This window comes from Bufo bufo, chromosome 8 (assembly GCF_905171765.1).
Source record: "Bufo bufo chromosome 8, aBufBuf1.1, whole genome shotgun sequence".
Classification (NCBI taxonomy): Eukaryota; Metazoa; Chordata; class Amphibia; order Anura; family Bufonidae; genus Bufo; species Bufo bufo.
This window is the reverse complement of record NC_053396.1, coordinates 55,815,560-55,834,516: the sequence shown is the minus strand read 5'-3', so window position 1 is coordinate 55,834,516 and position 18,957 is coordinate 55,815,560.

The window sequence follows — 18,957 nt, the reverse complement described above, 5'->3', positions numbered from 1 at the left end:
TGGAAGCCCACTCATTGGTAGTGAAGTGGTGCTGTTCCGCAGGGCGACTAACTCGTGTGTGCTGCAGCTGAAACTCCACTATCGCCTGCTGCTGCTCGCACAGTCTGGCCAGCATCTGCAAGTTGGAGTTCCACCTTGTGGGCACGTTATCATATGAGGCGGTGAGCGGGAAGGCCGAAGTTACACTGCAGCGCAGACGAGCAGCAGCGGGGTGAGAACGCTGAAAGCACACACAGACGGCCCATACTTTCTGCAGCAGCCCTGACATATTGGGGTCATTTTTCAGGAATTTCTGCACCACCAAATTCAGCACATACGCCAGGCAAGGGATGTGCATCAAATCGGCTAGGCACAGAGCTGCTACGAGATTTTGCCCATTATCGCACACCACCAGGCCGGGCTTGAGGCTCACTGGCACCAACCACTCATCGGTCTGTTGTTCCATGCCCATCCACAGCTCCTGCGCAGTGTGGGGTTTGTCCCACAAACAGATAAGTTTTAAAACTGCCTGCTGTCATTTACCCCTGGCTGTGCTGAAGTTGGTGGTGAAGGTGTTACGCTGACCGGATGAGGAGGCGGTAGAGGATGAGGAAGCAGAGTAGTAGGAGGAAGCAACAGTAACAAAGAGAAACGCCCTGCAATCCTCGGTGGTGGAAGGACATGCGCCAAACTGCTATCCGCCTCAGGCCCAGCCGCCACTGCATTTACCCAGTGTGCTGTTAGGGAGATATAACATCCCTGACCGTGCTCACTGGTCCACGTATCCGTAGTTAGGTGGACCTTGCCACAGATGGCGTTGTGCAGTGCACACCTGATTTTGTCCCCCACTTGGTTGTGCAGGGAAGGGATGGCTCGCCTGGAAAAGTAGTGGCGGCTGGGAACGACGTACTGTGGGACAGCCACCGCCATAAGGTTATTAAAACTCTCTGTCTCCACCAGACAGAATTCCAGCATTTCAAAGGCCAGTAATTTTGAAATGCTGGCATTCGGGCCAGGGATCGCCTCTTCCGCTCCAGTGTTTGGGAGATAGACAGCTGAACGCTTCCGTGGGACATTGTGGAGATGCTTGGTGACCCAGGTGGTGGCATTGCTGGCACATCCTCTGTTTGTGGGGTGGCAGGTGCCACTGTCACTCCAGAGGGGGAGGAGAAGAGGAAGAAGGAGGAGCCTGGTTTTTGAGGTGTCTACTCCACTGCAGCTCTTGCTTTGCACTTAAATGCCTAGTCATGCAGGTTGTGCTAAGGTTTAGAACGTTTATGCCTTGCTTCAGGCTCTGATTCCACAGCATGCAAACCACTTGTGTCTTGTCGTCAGCACATTGTCTGAAGAACTGCCACGCCAGGGAACTCGGTGCGGTGGGCGGTAGCAGGGGTACTGTCTAGGGGATGGCCGCTCCGCTTTTGCACCCTGCTCCCTCTTTTGCTGTGCTGGTGGCTCTGTGCGACCACCGCCTCTTCCTCTGAACTAGACAGTTCACTCGCATGACCTTTATTCCATGTGGGGTCGAGGACCTCATCGTCCTCCACATCATCTTCCACCCAGTCATAACCCCTGTCCTCCTTGTGGGTCTGCACACTGCAGAAAGCCACAGCAGTTGGCACCTGTGTTTCGTTATCATCCGAGACGTGCTGCGGTGGTCCTCCCATGTACTCATCCTGAAACATAAGTGGTTGGGCATTGGTGCACTCAATCTCTTCCACTTCTGGGGCAGGGCTAGATGGATGGCCCTGGGAAACCCTGCTAGCAGAGTCATCAAAAAGCAAAAGAGACTGCTGCATGACTTGGGGCTCAGACTGCTTGGCTGATTTGCAAGGGGGTGAGGTGAAAGACTGATGGCCAAGGGCTGCAGGTGCCAACTCTGATCTTTCAGCAAGGGACTGGGTGGGAGACAATGTGAAGGAACTGGAGGCACTGTCAGCCACCCAATCTACTGCTGCCTGTACTTGTTCTGGCCTCCCCATTCGTAGAGCCGCATTCAGCCCTACCAAATAATGCTGAAGGTTCTGTCGCCTACTCGCACCTGAGGAAGGTGTTTCACTTATGAGTGTAGCTGGCACAGATCGTCCACGTCCTCTCCCTGCAACAGGAGCTTCACCAACACCAGCAGCACCATGACCAGGGCCACGTCCCTTATTTAACGCTCTCCTCATTCTTTGCAGTCAACCACCAAACTAACAGATGGTTTATGTCAGGCGACAATGTAAACGGCTGTGCCGTTGTCATAAAGAGAAAACATATCTTGAGGTTACCCAACAGTGTGACAGGCAAATTTTATACAATTACTTCACGGTCAAATTTTTTTATTTATTTGTCAGCCAACAATGTAACAGCAGTATTTGGACTATCAGAAATGCAGCGAAATGGGTGTTTTTTTAAAACCACAATATAACAGGAGTATTTAACGGCTGTATTGGACTGTCAGAAATGCAGCAAAAGCCGCAAATGTATTATCTCGCACAAAATAGGTGTTTTTTTCAAATATTCAAAAATTTAACAGCAGTATTTAAACGCTTGTATTGGACTGTCAGAAATGCAGCAAAGGCCGCAAATGTTGTATCTAGCACAAAATGGTTGTTTTTTTCTTACAAAAATTTAACAGCAGTATTAAACGTTTGTATTGGACTGTCAGAAATGCAGCAAAGGCCGCTTATGTATCTAGCACAAAATGGGTGTTTTTTTAAAACCACAATATAACAGCAGTATTTAACGTTATTATTGGACTGTCAGAAATGCAGCAAAGGCCGCAAATGTAGTATCTATCACAAAATGGGTGGTTTTTTTAAAACCACAATATAACAGCAGTATTTAACGCTTGTATTGGACTGTCAGAAATGCAGCAAAGGCCGCTTATGTATCTAGCACAAAATGGGTGTTTTTTTTTAAAACCACAATATAACAGCAGTATTTAAAGCTTGTATTGGACTGTCAGAAATGCAGCAAAGGCTGCAAATGTAGTATCTAGCACAAAATGTGTGTTTTAAAAAAAAAACACACAATATAACAGCATTATTTAACGCTGTATTAGACTGTCAGAAATTCTGAGAAAAACTGAGACGACATATATGATCTTGCCCGTTGGATATGATAAAGCCTCACGGCTGGTGGTTTAAAGGGGAAGGATTACTAATTACTAACCCCTTTTTTTTACGTACTAATCCATATTCGATCTGGATGATTAATCTCCAATTGAAGTTGATGTAATTTGGGAATGCTGTCTTCGGAATCCTAATGCCATATGGGAAAGAAGTGAACCCCCATGTCATTAACCATTTCGAACTGTTGGTCCTACAAGACGTAAAGCTTCTAATCAACTAATATTATTGGAAAGTAATAAAGTTAAAAGCTGATCTGCTGACCGATAGGGGCTACACGGAAGTGGAAGTGAACGTTTTGTGATATATGATTGCTGATAAAAATAAGTCGTCCCCCCCCCCCCTTTTTTTTTTTGTTTTTGATCGTTTAGGTGAGAGGATGGCAAGACAGGGAATAGGGAAGAAAGCCAAGGGGCAATTGGAGTTAAATACCTCAATTTCCCCAATGCCAAAAAAAACTGAAAGATCTAGGCAATTACTTTTGACCAATATGCGCGGACGGGCTGGCCCCGTGGGAAGGGGGAAAGGAGGAGGTGGCCCCGGGGCAGGAGGGCGAATCCTTTTTAAAGAAGGGCCCTTGGGGGGCGTGGCCTGGCTGCTGACCGAGATGGCTGCATGAAAGAGGAGCTCCTGCACCGCAGCGACATTTACACAGCAGGCCCAGCTCCAAAACTTCTTGGTGGAGGATTTAACTGCCTCCTGCCTTCTCTAATGTCCCCAGCTACTATGGGGAAGTCCAAAAGGTCTCTGCCCAGGCTGCAATACGGGCCTGCGGACTCCTTCTTCACCAGAGGCAGAGGGAAAGATGGCGCCGGCCTCACAACTGAATCCCCGCCGCCCTCTCCTATCAGCACTCCATCGCCTACGCCTGGAGCCCGCTCTCCGTCCCCACCGGATCAACTGGGACTCGCTTACCTTCTCCAGGGACCTCAGCCGTCCCTCCCTCCGACTCCTGCCGATGTAGCAGAGCCTGCACATGTGGTCCAAGATGGCGCCCGATCTCCCACAGGCAGCGCTGACCTCCTTGCATGGCCGCATCTTAGTGACTCTCACCGATCAACCCGGGATCCCTCTGGCTCTACCGGAAAGCAGGTCAGTGATTCACTCAGCAAAACATCCACTGCTGGTCAGCCTGAGGACCCGTTCCACAAGCTACCTACCTCTGATAAAATAGTCACTGAAGACTCTCTAAAAGCAATACTGCTGGCACTGAAATTCTCCCTTAATGCAGATATGGAGAAACTGATTAACCCTATCACTGTGAGGATCCAGGCAGCAGAAGACAAAATTAGCCATATTGAAACAAAGATGGGTGAATTCGCGTCATCTCAAAATGAGATCATAGACGCACACAATGACATGGCTGACCAGCTTGAGACCATTAAATTGAAGTTGGCCGACATGGAAGATCGCTCCAGGCGAAATAATATAAAGTTTAGAGGCATCCCTGAGGAGGTGGTCCCTGAGGAACTGCAACCATACTTGAAAGGCCTCATGAAAGTACTGCTGCCGCAGATCCCAGTACCTGACATGATTATTGACCGGGCCCACAGAATACCAAAACCTCCTCACTTAGGGCCGCACATCCCGCGCGACACCCTGGCGCGGATCCATTTCTTTCATACCAAGGAAGCCATGATGTCAGCCGCCCGAAAGAAGCAACCGCTTCCTGCACCATATCAGAAGATCAAGCTCTTCACTGATTTATCAAGATACACGCTTCGTCGGCGCAGAGAGCTAGTACCTATAACTGCAGCCCTCCAAGATAGAGATGTTCCTTATAAGTGGGGCTACCCCCTGAAATTGCTCATCCGTAGAAATGGACAAGTTCATGCAATCAAAAATATTGATGAAGGAAAGCAACTCCTCCAACTCTGGGGTATCCCTCTTTCCTCAAAATCTACTGGGAATGATTCCCCGGCCTTGCACGCATCTCACCCACCCTCTTCAGAAACCTAAAGATGAATATTTTCCTGTCTTCAACATTTCTACACGGAACGGACTTTCTAGATCAATGTCCTCCACCTGATGGCAGAACTACTAAAGTTAAGATTCTCACTACTGGGCCATTTTTCTGCAGCCCTCATGGGACCGGTGCAATCTCCTGCCTTCTTCTACTTGTTCTTCTACCTCGTTGGCACTGGCGTTGGACTTTCGCCCTTAATCCATTTGGGTGACGTGATTTGTTGCCTTAAAAATCCTCTCTATTGCAACTGTCCCCTTTATCGTTATCTTTATCTCTCTATTACAACTGTCCCCTTTATCTTTATCTTTACCTCATAACCTCAACCTTACCTCCCCCATTGTCCCTGTGTTTGTGATATCTGTCCAGAAACTCTGGATATAGCCTGCTTGATATTATATATTTGCGGTATATTGATATAACGTGGTATCTCCATTGTTCTCCTGACCTGTAGGTTGTTTCCTGTGTACAGCGATGGGTCTCAAGATTATGAGCCTTAATGTCAAAGGCCTCAACTGTCCCCAAAAGCGAGCATATCTTTGGTCCGAAGCACTAGCCTCTCATGCGGATGTGTTGTGTGTGCAGGAATCCCATCTACTCCAGGCCGATGCTTTTCGTATCCACCACCGCCTCTTTTCGAATATATTTCATTCACACTTCTCCGGGAAAAAACGAGGTACTTTCATAGCAGTTAAAAACACAGTTGCATTTACCCCAATTACCTCCAAAATGGCCCCTTCTGGCCGTTATGTCATACTAGTCTGCTCCATAAATAATGTAGTGTATACTCTAGTCAATGTATACGCCCCTAATTCACATCAGCTAACATTTTTACATAAAGTAATGCGCCAGGTTAATTCACTTAAGCAAGGTAAATTGATTATTTGTGGAGACTTTAATTCTGTCCTCCAAACTGCCCTTGACTCTACCTCCTCTTCCCGTAGAGTGGACACTGGAATAACCTCCTTTTTACAGTCAGAGGGATTGACTGACATATGGAGAGCCCAACATAGCATGGAGAGAGACTATACTTTCTTCTCCGCCTCACACCTCTCATACTCCCGGATAGATTTATTCCTAGTTGACCACACCTCACTACTTCACACACTCTCCTCAGATATAGGTCTAATAAAATGGTCGGACCATGCCCCCATCACGATCACTCTGGATGAACAATTTCAGTCTAATAGGGCTCCAGTGTGGAGAAATAATACTTTTCTCTTTAATAATCCTAAGCATACTGCAGAATTATCTGCACACCTTCGTGAATTCTTTCAGTTTAATGTTGGCTCCGTCTCAAATAATTTTATATTGTGGCAAGCCCATAAAGCTTTTATGAGAGGTTCCCTGATAAAATTAAACATTAATTTAAAGAAGCAGAGAGAGAGGGAAATAAAACTAACTTTGAAAGAGATTGCTGATCTAGAGAGTATTAACAAAATCTCCCCTACATCACAGGGCTCCAATTCCCTTCGAACGGCGCGGAATAAACTAAGTGCTCTGCTCCTTCAAAATTATAACAAATCTCTTCTTAGAATGAAATCCAAATTCTACTCCCAAGGCAATAAGGCGGGTCGTCTCCTAGCTCAGCAGCTAAAAAAGCAACAATCCAAATCAAAAATTCCGTACTTGCTTCACCCGGTTACTAAAGCAAAACTACTAGACCCAAGAGACATAGCAAATCAATTTAAATTATATTACCAATCCCTATATAACTTAAAAGATCATACCCCACTTCCACAAAACTATTTAGCTTTAATAGATGAATTTCTTTCCAAAGCTTCCCTGCCTGTCCTTACTGATTCACAGCTTCAGTCCCTTAATGCCCCTATCTCCGCTCAGGAACTGACTAAAGTAGTCTCGTCTCTGCCGCTGGGTAAGTCTCCAGGCCCTGACGGCTTGTCCAATGAATATTTTCGTCACTTCCTACCAGATCTCCTCCCTCATTTATTGGAACTTTTCGACCGTGTCATGGAGGGTGATTCCTTCCCTCCAGATATGCTTGAAGCATTAGTAGTTACTATACCCAAGCCTGGTAAAACACCTGATATACCCCAAAATTTTAGGCCAATCTCATTGTTAAACTCCGATATCAAACTTTTCGCTAAGCTCATTGCAAGCAGACTCTCCCCTTTGCTTCCCTCCCTGATCCATTCGGACCAGACCGGCTTTGTGGCAGGTAGACAAGCTTCTGACAACACCAGACGCATAATAGACTTGGTCAATTTTGCAGAAGTACATACCCTCCCTATGCTTGTAGTGACCTTGGACGCTGAAAAGGCGTTTGACCGTTTGCACTGGGAATACGCTTTTTCAACTCTTAAATGGATGGGCTTTTCAGGGCAGATAACTAATGCTATTAACAGCTTATATTCCCATCCATCGGCGAAAGTATGGATCAATGGAATCCTCTCAGACCCCTTCACTATAACAAATGGATCAAGGCAGGGATGTCCCCTGTCCCCGCTCCTATTTATCCTTGCGTTAGAACCATTGGCACAACATATTAGAACCTTACCTACCGTTTCTGGAGTTGAGATTGGTAGCAGATCCCATACTATTTCCCTATACGCAGACGATATCATACTTACTTTGACAAATCCCTCACAATCCTTACCAGCTGCATTCAATGTAATTTCCCACTATGGATCCCTTTCATATTATAAGATTAATGGTTCAAAATCACAGGCCCTTCCTATAAACATTTCGCCCACTGATCAAGCCACTTTAAAAGCCACTTTTGACCTCGACTGGCAATCCTCGGAGATATCTTATTTGGGAGTTAAGATCACTTCGCCCTGCTCTCTACTCTACACCCGTAATTATGTTCCTATTCTAGCTACCATGTCCACGGACTTCGCGAGCTTCTCTATGCAAATGGTTTCCTGGGTGGGTAGGATAGCATCTTTCCAGATGATGACCCTACCAAAAATTATTTACATCTTTCGAGCCCTCCCAATTCCGATCCCTGCTGCATTTTTTCAAAAAGCTCAAGCTTTGCTGGGTAAATATGTTTGGGGAAACTCTAAACCTAGGGTGGCTCGAGAACTTTTAACTAGGAGGAAGCGTGCGGGTGGGGCGGGACTTCCCGACATTAAAGATTATTTTGTGGCAATAGGCCTTTCATTTACTAGGGAATGGTGGGCGTCTAATAACGAAAAAGCGTGGCAGCAGATTGAACTTCATGCACTGAAACATGTTCATATTAGAGATTATCTCATTCATCAGTTGTGGAGCCCTGCCTCCCCTGCACATCCTTTTCTTACGATATCACATGCTGGTGCTCTTTGGACTAAAGTTCATAATACATCAAAGGATACATCGACACAATTCTTTAAAATTGCCTCAACTCACGCGATTGAATTGTCTATACAAGACATTAGTCTAGCATCATGGCGGGATAGAGGAATTGACACTGTCTCCCAGATGATAGAAGGTCAATCCCTTCTTCCCTTCGCTACTCTTCAAAGCGCCTTCGCCCTACCCCATTCTGAATTATATACATATTTGAGAATCCGACATTTCTTATCAAAGATTCTACAATCCCCCCCGCAAATTGACCTGTCCATCTGGCGACTATTCCAATTTCCTTCTTTATTTAAGCGACATTCCATGAGACACCTATATGATTTACTGGGAGATAAAGCTACCTTCACTAAATCCTCTCCCATCCATAGATGGGAAAAAGAACTAAAGAAGTCCTTTCCTGATGAATCCTGGACAGCTGCCATAGGATTCATCGTGTCAAACTTTAAATGTGTAACCCACTATGAAGCAGGTTTAAAAACCATTCTTCATTGGTACTTTACACCCCAGAGACTTCATATAATTTACCCCTCCACTTCCCTTTACTGCTGGAGGAATTGTGGCGGAGCTGGTTCATTGCTCCATATTCTTTGGTCCTGCCCTATCCTCACTGAGTACTGGAAAAATATCTTTCGACTTGTTTCTAACCTAATAAACCACAGGGTGGACCCTTGTCCAGAGTTGGCCTTGCTGTTCTTGGGAATTAATGAGATTCCCTCTCCCCACAGACAGATTACAGGTCATATTCTACTCAGCGCTAAACTGGTTATTACCAGACATTGGAAAAATCCAACTCCTCCTTCTGTTTCTGAAGTTATACAGGAGATAAATCAGACCTGTAGATACGAACACTCCTTACCCTCATCAATTATTCCTATTAAATTTAGGCAAGCGGCCTGGAGTGGATGGACCTGTAGTGCTCTCTATTCTTCCTAATATAGGTTGCCCTGATTGTCTGTTGAGATGACAAGATTGCGACCAGAAGCCCCCAAGTCTTTCCCTCTTGTTTTTTCCCCTCCCCCTTTTTCCTTTCATCTGCTCTCACCCCTCTCTTCTCAGGTCTCATTGTACCTATTTGCTCTGTGGCCTTCCACACCTTCAAGTTATGATTTGTTTTGTTGGCGGTCACCAAATTAGTGACGGTGATGCCCTGTTTTATTGTTCAAAGCACTTCATGATGGCACTGAGTAAACAGACATTATGAAGATACTTCAGTGCTACATCTGCCTTATAATTAGCATGTATTATTACTATATCCAACTCGTTTACTATACCACTAGCGCATGTTATTACCAAGAATTGTGGCTGCGCCCACTAACTGCTAACATGTCCATATACCTCATATATGTCATGTGGCTGCGTCCACACCTATTGCTTTTACATCCTTTGTTTTATAGTGCTGATAAAATAAAAAACTATTGAAACTAAAGAAGGGCCCTTGGGGAAGGTTTTCAACCTGGGGAGAGAGGTAATAAACAATTAAAGGATATAGAGGAAAATTCCTCAAAAAATGAGGAGCAGGCTCCTAGCCTGCAAGATATATTCCAAGAAATAAAAAAATGTAATATGGCAATACAGGACCTCTCTCTCCAGACTGGAAATATTAGGGAGTCGGTGGGACTTCTTAGAGCTGACTTACAAAAATATAAAGATAGGATGTCAGAAGTTGAGAAAAGAATATCGGAAGTGGAGGACCTATTGCAGATTACGGTTAAAGAAAAAGAATGCTTAATGGAAGAAAATAGGGAACTAAAAAACAAATTAGTACACTTAGAAAATAAGTCTAGGAGAGCTAATCTGAGATGTCTGGGAATTCCAGAGGGCGCGGAGGGGCAAGACCCCTGCACCTTTATGCAAACGTGGCTGAGGGAACAACTGGGTCAACACATCTCTGATTATAAAAATTTTATGGAACAAGCATACAGATTATCAGCAAAGACACCTCCCCCATGAATGAGACAGAGAGCAATTATCCTTAATTAATTATCGGTTAGGGATAAGGAGGAAATATTACGAAGGTTAAGGAAGAAAGGGAGGCTGGAATACTTAGGTACAACAATAATGATATTCTCAGATTATGCAAAGGAAACGGTAAATGAAAGAAGTCTGTTTATTGATGTGAAAAAAATACTGCATCAAAAAAATATAAAATACTCAATGATGTTTCCGGCTAAATTGAGGATCGAATGGGAAAATAAAACGTGTTTTTTCGATACAGCAGAAGCGGCCGGAGAATGGGCCAAAGGAAAGATAAAGAGCTGAGCGGTATTTGGGCTGGGTGCGGGCTGGGAGGGGGGAATGCAAAGTTAGAGAACCAGGTCTGAGGTTATCCTGGCTCAACTTGGAGGGATGGTGGGCTTATGCATGCTGATTTGCTCCTATTTTTTTATTTTTATTTATTTATTTTTTCTCTTCTCTCTTCCTCTCTTCCCCCTCCTTGCTCTGTTCTCCTCTTCTCCCTCCCATCCCTGGGGGTCCCATACAATATCCTGAAATTGGTCAGAGCTAAAAATAAAGTATATGAGAATTATCTCAGGGAATATTAGGGGTTTGAGCAGAGGTATAAAGAGAGTTGCGGTTTTTGATGCAATACACAGGTTCCTCCCTGCTATAGACTGCCTACAAGAAACACAACTGACGGACGAGACGAAGGTTGGAGCTTCTAGGCTGTGGATGCAACACTCTTTCCATTCAGTTTATTCATCATATGCGAGAGGGGTGAGCATACTGATACACCGGAATATAGACATAAATATAATGAAAGTAGTCACAGATAGGGAGGGCTGTTATGTTTTAATTGACTGTATATTGGAAGGCAGAGCATGGTTAATAGCTAGTGTGTATATTCCTCCACCCTTTTAAAATTGACGTCCTATTAAAAATACATGATATTGCACTTAAAATGGGGGATAAACCACTGTTAGTTATGGGGGACTTTAACCCCTTAAGGACTCGGCCCTATTTTACCTTCTGGACTTGGCCATTTTTTGCAAATCTGACCAGTGTCAATTTAAGTGCTGATAACTTTAAAACGCTTTGACTTATCCAGGCCATTCTGAGATTGTTTTTTCGTCGCATATTGTACTTCATGACACTGGTAAAATTAAGTAAAAAAAAAAACATTTTCATTTATAAAAAAATACCAAATTTACCAAAATTTTTAAAAAAATTGCAAATTTCCAAGTTTCAATTTCTCTACTACTATAATACATAGTAATACCTCCAAAAATAGTTATTACTTTACATTCCCCATATGTCTACTTCATGTTTGGATCATTTTGGGAATGATATTTTATTTTTGGGGATGTTACAAGGCTTAGAAGTTTAGAAGCAAATCTTGAAATTTTTCAGAAATTTTCAAAAACCCAATTTTTAGGAACCAGTTCAGGTCTGAAGTCACTTTGCGAGGCTTACATAATAGAAACCACCCAAAAATTACCCCATTCTATAAACTACACCCTCAAGGTATTCAAAACTGATTTTACAAACTTTGTTAACCCTTTAGGTGTTCCACAAGAATTAATGGAAAATAGAGATACAATTTCAAAATTTCACTTTTTTGGCAGATTTTCCATTTTAATATTTTTTTTCCAGTTACAAAGCAAGGGTTAACAGCCAAACCAAACTCAATATTTATGGCCCTGATTCTGTAGTTTACAGAAACACCCCATATGTGGTCGTAAACTACTGTACGGGCACACGGCAGGGCGCAGAAGGAAAGGAATGCCATACGGTTTTTGGAAGGCAGATTTTGCTGGAATGTTTTTTTTGACACCATGTCACATTTGAAGCCCCCCTGATGCACCCCTAGAGTAGAAACTCCATAAAAGTGACCCCATATAAGAAACTACACCCCTCAAGGTATTCAAAACAGATTTTATAAACGTCGTTAACCCTTTAGGTGTTCCACAAGAGTTATTGGCAAATGTAGATGAAATTTCAGAATTTCAATTTTTTGGCAAATTTTCCATTTTAATCAATTTTTCCCAGTAACAAAGTAAGGGTTAACAGCCAAACCAAACTCAATATTTATGGCCCTGATTCTGTAGTTTACAGAAACACCCCATATGTGGTCGTAAACAGCTGTACGGGCACACGGCAGGGCGCAGAAGGAAAGGAATGCCATATGGTTTTTGGAAGGCAGATTTTGCTGAACTGTTTTTTTTTACACCATGTCCCATTTGAAGCCCCCCTGATGCACCCCTAGAGTAGAAACTCCAAAAAAGTGGCCCCATTTTAGAAACTACGGGATAGGGTGGCAGTATTGTTGGTACTAGTTTAGGGTACATATGATTTTTGGTTGCTCTATATTACACTTTTTGTGAGGCAAGATAACAAGAAATAGCTGTTTTGGCACCGTTTTTATTTTTTGTTATTTACAACATTCATCTGACAGGTTAGATCATGTGATATTTTTATAGACCAGGTTGTCACGGATGCGGCGATACCTAATATGTATACTTTTTTTTTATTTATGTAAGTTTTACACAATAATATCATTTTTGAATCAAAAAAATAATCATGTTTTAGTGTCTCCATATTCTGAGAGCCGTAGTTTTTTCAATTTTTGGGTGATTATCTTAGGTAGGGTCTCATTTTTTGCGGGATGAGATGACGGTTTTATTGGCATTATTTTGGGGTGCATATGACTTTTTGATCGCTTGCTATAACACTTTTTGTGATGTAAGGTGACAAGAAATTGTTTATTTAGCACAGTTTTTTTTTATTTTATTTTTTTACGGTGTTCATCTGAGGGGTTAGGTCATGTGATATTTTTATGGAGCCGGTCGATACAAACACGGCGATACCAAATATGTATACTTTTTTTATTTATGTAAGTTTTACACAATAACAGCTTTTTTAAAACAAAAAAAATTATGTTTTAGTCTCTCCATATTCTGAGCCATAGTTTTTTTATTTTTTGGGTGATTGTCTCAGGTAGGGGCTAATTTTTTGTGGGATAGGGTGACGGTTAGATTGGCACTATTTTGGTGGGCAAACGCATTTTTGATCGCTTGCTGTTGTACCTTTTGTGATGTAAGGTGACAAAAAAATGGTTTATTTAGCACAGTTTTTATTTTTTATTTTTTACGGTGTTCATCTGAGGGGTTAGGTCATGTGATATGTTTATAGAGCCGGTCGATACGGACGCGGCGATACCTAATATGTATACTTCCCCCCCCCCCCTATTTTTTACCAATTTTTTTTTACTTTATTTGGGGAAAATGACGTTTTTGTTTATTTTTACTTGAAACTTTTAATTTTTGGGGGGGAAAACTTTATTTTTTAAAACTTTTTTTTTCACTTTATTTTTTGTACCACTTTGGGACTTTAAATTTTTGGGGTCTAATCCTTTACAATGCATTCCAATACTTCTGTATTGGAATGCATTGGCTGTATGAGTAATACTGTGTGTATTACTCATACAGCTTCCGGCCTGTGAGATCCAGGGGGCTGGATATCACAGGCTCATCACCGGAAGGCAGCGCAGATGCCTCAGGAAGGCATCGCGCTGCCTTCCATGCCATCGGGTCCCCCCCACAGCCCCATGGGGACCCGATGGCACCACCGCACCAGGTAAAAGCCGCAAACCGCAGGTCTGAATTGACGGGACCCCCCCGCGCATTTAGCCGAGGTGCCTGCTCAATGATTTGAGCAGGCACCTTGTTCCAATCACCGCCCGCTGGGCGGCGGTGATCGGAACAACACATGACGTACCGGTACGTCATGGGTCCTTAAGGACTCGGGAACCATGCCGTACCGATACGTCATGGGTCCCTAAGGGGTTAATAATGTAATAAATGTAAGATTAGATAGATGTAGAATAGGTAACACTCAAGTTCCCTGTATGGGATCTAAATTAAAAAAATATCTCAGAGGAGATGGATTGGATTGATATCTGGAGGGTTATGTACCCAAATCTAAGAAAATATTAGTGAGTTTATCACGGATTGATATAGTTTTCACAAATAATAAAGGTTTATTGGATATAGTAGGGGTTAAATATGGACAACGTGGAATTTCGGATCACAATCCAATTAATATAAATATAAAAACAACACAAAAAAAAAAGAGGGATGAATATAAATATAGGATGGATAAATATGATGGATACACATAGCAAGATCCTGAAAGAGATAACAGAGTTTTTTTTATATTAATGACGGATCTGCGGCAGTGAGTATGGTATGGGAGGCTGCAAAGGCCTTCATTAGAGGGATTATTACTAAATATACAGCAATATAGAAGAAAGGAATAAGAGGAAAAATAATAAACCTGGAAAAAGAGACGGAAAAAAATGAAAAAAAGTATATTGAGAATCCCACAGAGCAAAACTATACTGAGTGGATAGAGAAAGCTTCTAAATTAAAGGATGAATTGTTCTTATTGGCAGAATATCAAAAATAAAACTATGTAAGGGATTAATTATATTTATGCACATATACCGGGAAAAAAGTTAGCGGCCTTGGTAGCGGCTCAGACAAAAAAAAACAACTAAAATCTATTGTCTAGTTGATGAATTGGGACATAAAATTACTGAACAAATGGCTAAAATAGAATTGCTTAAAGAATATTTTGCAGACATATATAGCAGTAAGATCAATAAAAACTCGGAACAGATACAACATTTCTTGGATGAAATTATTCTTTCTAGGTTAACAAAGGATCAATGTAATTCCTTGGAAGCTCCTTTAACCCCCTTAGGCCTTGGAAGCTCCTTTAACCCCCTTAGGCCTCTTTCACACGAGCGTGTCCGGATTATGTCCGGATGCATCCCGGTGCATTGCGGCAAACCCGCGCGACTAGGTTATAAGGGAAAATAATAGCATTGTTAATACAGAAAGTAAAATAGGGCTGGAGGGGTTAAAAAAAATTATAATAATTTTAACTCACCTTAATCCACTTGTTTGCACAGCCGGCATCTCTTCTGTCTTCAACTGTGAGGATCATGTGATGGACCATGTGATGAGCGAAGTGACGTCACCACAGGTTCTTTACCCAGGTCCTGAAGAAAGAAGACAGAAGAGATGCCGGCTGCGCGAACAAGTGGATTGAGGTGAGTTAAAATATATTTTATTTTTTTTAACCCCTCCAGCCCTATTTTACTATGCATTCTGTATTCAGAATGCTATTATTCTCCCTTATAACCATGTTATAAGGGAAAATAATAATGATCGGGTCCCCATCCCGATCGTCACCTAGCAACCGTGCGGCTGCTTGCGATTTTCACGCAACCCCATTCATTTCTATGGGGCCTGCGTTACGTGAAAAACGCACAAAGAGGAGCATGCTGCAATTTTCACGCAACACACAAGTGATGTGTGAAAATCACCGCTCATGTGCACAGCCCCAGAGAAATGAATGGGTCCGGATTCAGTGCGGGTGCAATGCGTTCACCTCACGCATTGCACCCGCGCGGAAATCTCGCCCGTGTGAAAGGGGCCTTAGAAGTGAATGATACATTATCCAGGATAATAAAGAACAAGGCCCCAGGAATAGACGGTATCCCGTTTGAAGTCTATGCCCAATATAAAGAGATACTAATACCAAAATTGCTTATGATGTGGGAGACCTCGAAGCAGATAGGGAAATTGCCAGATACTTTGCGAGAAGCTTTAATGACACTCATTTTAAAATGAGGTTTTAGAGGACTCACAATCAGCGATTATATCGCACCAGAACGAAACTTCCTCCACTTTGTCCCAGCACCAGAAGCATCTGAATTCCCTGTACACACTCCTGGAGGACCAGGAGAACAGGGGGAGACGCAATAATCTACGATTCAGGGGCATACCAGAAACTGTGGGCACAGATGGCATACATGAAGCTGTAACGAATATCTGCATGCAGCTGCTGGGCCCAGATTCCTCTCATGAAATTGTTATTGAAAGGGCACACAGGGCATTGCGTCCCAAACCCCAACCTACAGAACCACCAAGGGATGTGATCTGTAAATTTCTCCACTTTCCAGTCAAGGACGCTATTCTAAACAGGGCTAGGAGTGCCCCACAAATAAGCGTGGATGACTGCCCTATCTCCATATTTCAGGACTTAGCACAAACCACCTTAAAGAAACGGAGGGCCCTAAAGCCACTAACTGAATGGCTACGAAATAATAAAGTGATGTATAGGTGGCTTTTTCCCTTTGGATTGTCCTTCCTCTTTAATGGCCAGAGATTCTCCATAACCACATTTCAAGACCTGACAAAGCATTTGACATCTTGCAAATTAACCACCTCCAAATTGAAAATTGGGACGTTATTCAGGGAAATTTATCACAAACCATCCTCCCTTCAGTTGTTCCATGGGAAACACCTCGCCATGCCAAGTCTCAAAGGTCAAGAAGAGGTCGCAACTCCTCCACCGAAGATTAAAGGACTCTTCGGCTAAGTGTCAGAGCTCAGCTACATCATATGTATAGTGCCCTCAGAGCACATATCCATTAAGTATCTTAATTTGGGACTTTATGTCTCGAGCTTATTGTATGTTCACTGTTATGCCAGCATATTCTTTTTCCCTCCGACCTAGTCTAGTTGGTAACAGATAGGGATCCAATCTATAGCTCCATATGAGGGTGATACACAGTGTCACACAATGTTGTGTACTATTCCCCCCCTTTCCTTCCATTGGAGCATAATTGCTCTAAATTTCAAAGTTTATGCAACCTTCTGTTGTTATGTTTCTCATTTTTGTTCCATTTTCTTTGTTATGAGTCGTCCCGGAAGATTGGAAATTGGCAAATGCCGTGCCCATTCACAAGAAAGGTAGGAGGGAGGAATCGAGCAACTATAGACCAGTGAGTCTGACATCAATAGTAGGCAAATTAATGGAAACCCTATTAAAGGATAGGATGGTGGAACATCTAAAATCCCATGGATTGCAAGATGAAAAACAACATGGGTTTACTTCAGGGAGATCATGTCAAACAAATCTTATAGATTTTTTTGACTGGGTGACTAAAATAATAGACGGTGGAGGTGCAGTACACATCGCATATCTAGATTTTAGTAAGGCTTTTGACACTGTCCCACATAGAAGACTTATCAATAGAGTTGAGCGAACACCTGGATGTTCGGGTTCGACGAGTTCGGCCGAACTTTCGAAAAATGTTCGGGTTCGGGATCCGAACTCGACCCGAACTTCATCCCGAACCCGAACCCCATAGAAGTCAATGGGGACCCGAACTTTTGGGCACTAAAAAGGCTGTAAAACACACCCGGAAAGGGCTAGAGGGCTGCAAAAGGCAGCAAAATGTAGTTAAATCCCCTGCAAACAAATGTAGATAGGGAAATGATGAGTTAACATAAAATAAATAAAAATTAAACAATATTAATTGGAGTGAGGTCCCATAGCACAGAATCAGGCTTCAAGTCACCCACCAATGGAGAAGGTCACTTACTATTATTTTGACCACAGCACCCAGACAAAGGAGAGAGGTCCCACAGCAGAGAACCAGGCATCATATCACCCACCACAGGAGTAGGCCACCATTTAGTTACTTTGACCCCTACACCCAGACGGAGGAGAGAGGTTACACAGCAGAGAATCAGGCATTTAGATCACCCACCACAGGAGTAGGCCACCATTGAATCAGACCCCGGCAACCATGTCAGATGGCACAAGCATAAGCTTTATATAGATCAGCACAGGAGAAGGCGACTTTGACAGACTTTGACCCCTACACCCGGACGGAGGAGAGAGGTTTCAAAGCAGAGAATCAGGCATTTAGATCACCCACCACAGGAGTAGGCCCCAATTTAATGGGACCCCGGCAACCATGTCAGATGGCACAACCATCAGCTTCATATCAATCAGCACAGGAGAAGGCGACTTTGAAAGACTTTGACCCCTACACCCAGACGGAGGAGAGAGGTTTCACAGCAGAGAATCAGGCATTTAGATCACCCACCACAGGAGTAGGCCCCCATTGAATCAGACCCTGGCAACCATGTCAGATGGCACAACCATCAGCTTTATATCAATCAGCACAGGAGAAGGCGACTTTGAAAGACTTTGACCCCTACACCCAGATGGAGGAGAGAGGTTTCACAGCAGAGAATCAGGCATCATATCAACCACCACAGGAGAAGCCACCATTTAGTTACTTTGACCCCTGCACCCAGGAAGAGGAGAGAGGCACCACAGCACATATTCTGGCATCATATCAGCCACCACAGGAGAAGCCACCATTGAGTTACTTTGACCCCCGCACCCAGGAAGAGGAGAGAGGCACCACAGCACATATTCTGGCATCATATCAGCCACCACAGGAGAAGCCACCATTGAGTTACTTTGACCCCCGCACCCAGGAAGAGGAGAGAGGCACCACAGCACATATTCTGGCATCATATCAGCCACCACAGGAGAAGCCACCATTTAGTTACTTTGACCCCTTCACCCAAACAGAGGAGAGAGGTTCCACATCAGAGAATCAGGCATCATATCAACCACCACAGGAGTAGGCCACAATTTAGTTTATTTGACCCCTGCACCCAGGAAGAGGAGAGAGGCCCCACAGCACATATTCTGGCATCATATCACACACCACAGGAGAAGGCCTCTTTCAGTGATTTAGGCCTTTGGACCCAGACAGAG